Genomic DNA, 2,299 nt, shown 5'->3' with positions numbered 1-2,299 from the left:
AAAAATTTTTTTTTTTTTTTTTTTTTTTTTTGTCTTTTTCCGTGTCCGGCAACGGATCACAACCCTCAGTGTTGCCCCCGTACCAGACCGGGACCGGCCACAGGATCGCAACCCTCGGTGTTGCTCCCGCGCCTCGCTCAGCCAGTGAGCGGGAACCGGTCTGTATGTGGGATCCGAACCCTCGGCGGGAGCGCAGCCACGCTTCCCAAGCGGCGCACTACAGCAGTGCGCCACCGGGCCGGCCCATAACATAGTTTATTTAAATTGATATCCACACTTTCTCAGCCCAGTGTTAGAATTATATAGGTGTTTTACTCATAATTGAACAGTGGTATAATGTGACTCCCATTAGCATCATTATACATTGATGTGCAATCTACTTTTTGGACTTAGGTTGAGAGCTTTCAGAGTAGGTACGCATTCTTTTGAATGGATTCATTATATAGCTTAATTAAATCTTCCATTAATAGACATTTGGCTTATTCTCATGTTTCATTATTACATATAGTATTGTACATTTTTGTACATGTCTCTATTTCTCTGATTTCCAATGGGAGGAATTAAAATAAATGGATTTGTTCAAAGATGACTTGAACATGTAAAACATAGAGCCACATTGATTTCTGAGATTCATATTAACTTACACTTCCACCAGTAATGTGAATGCTGATTTCCCTACACTCCAGCCGATACTGTAGAGGGTATCATCAATCCTGGTCTTTGCCAATTGAATAAGGGAGAATTATCAAGTTATTTTAATTATTGAGGTGTTGATTATCATTCACTGTCTTTATTGGTAATTTGTATTTTTTCTGTGAATTACTTGTTCATGTTCTTTTTCCATTTTTTTAATAGGCATTGATCTTTTTATGTGTTGATTTTTTTTTTTTTTTTTTAAAAGACGACCGGTAAGGAGATCTTAACGCTTGACTTGGTGGTGTCAGCAACACGCTCTCCCAAGTGAGCTAACTGGCCATCCCTATATAAGGATCCGAACCTGTGGCCTGGGTGTTATCAGCACCACACTCTCCCAAATGAGCCATGGGCCGGCCCTTATTTATTGATTTTTATGTATCGATTTACCAGGACTTAACCCTGAGACTGATATAATTGGTTTTTCCAGTCTTTGGAGCTGGTATATGGTAAGTTTTTCTTTTGCTTTCTTTAACATTCAGAAAAGCATTAGGTACAGTGCCTTTTATATGTATATAAAATTTTGGGGGGATATCAAGTTAGCAAATGAAAAAATCAAATAAATGATAGGTTGTGAATATATATGTGCACAAACATTTCGTTAAAATTTTTAATGATTAAAATACAGAAAATCACATAAACAAATATATAGGTTAATGTGCTTACAGCCATCATCCAGGTCAAGAGATACAACGTTGCTGGCCACTCAGAAGCTGTTCGAGGCTTCTTCCCAATTATAGTCTTCCTTACCCCCAAGAGTACACTGTCCTGATCCAGTGTGCGTCTTTAATAGTATTGTCGTTTGATTTTTTTTTTCATTTGATATGTTTTTCAAGTTTCTTTTAATTTGTAAGTTTGTCCTCCAGCTCTCTCTTGCAAAATATTTGTGGATGAAATTGGATCATTTGTCCTGTCGAGTTTTCCAAAGTTTGGGCTTTGCTGATTGCATCTGCATGCTGTAATTTAGTGGTTTTCTCTGACTTCTGTATTTCTCAAGAATTGACAGTTGGTTCTAGAGGCTTAATCAAATTCAGGTTCATTTGTGTAGGCAACACTACTTCATAGGTGGTGGTATGTACTTCCATCAGGAGGCATGTAATGCCTCGTCTCCTTCTGTGATGTTAGCAGCCTTGCTGTTCAATTCGTAGATCCTACGATTTATTGGGGTTGCAGAGTGGTGATATATATATATATATATTTTTTGTCTTTTTTCGTGTCCAGCAACGGACCGCAACCCTCAGTGTCACGCCCGTACCGTACCGGGACCGGCAACAGAATCGCAACCCTCGGTGTTGCGCCAGCACCTCACTCAGCCAGTGAGCGGGAACCGGTCTGTATGTGGGATCCGAACCCTCGGCGGGAGCGCCGCTGCGCTTCCAAGCGGCGCACTGTAGCAGTGCGCCACCGGGCCGGCCCAGAGTGGTGATATTTTAATTCTTATCATTTCTTCTTTTTTTTTTTTTTTTTTTTAGCTAGAGTATTTCTACAAACAGAAACTTTACCTTATGTACATTACCTTTTAGTATCGTTCATAGAGGAAGGTTTCTTTGCAGTTTATTTACCAATTTTCAAAATGGAGTTAGTTCCCTGGTACCCTTCAAAGATG

Source organism: Galeopterus variegatus, unplaced genomic scaffold (assembly GCF_000696425.1).
Source record: "Galeopterus variegatus unplaced genomic scaffold, G_variegatus-3.0.2 Scaffold830, whole genome shotgun sequence".
NCBI lineage: Eukaryota > Metazoa > Chordata > Mammalia > Dermoptera > Cynocephalidae > Galeopterus > Galeopterus variegatus.
The sequence above is the reverse complement of the archived record's forward strand: the minus strand, read 5'-3'. Positions refer to the sequence as shown.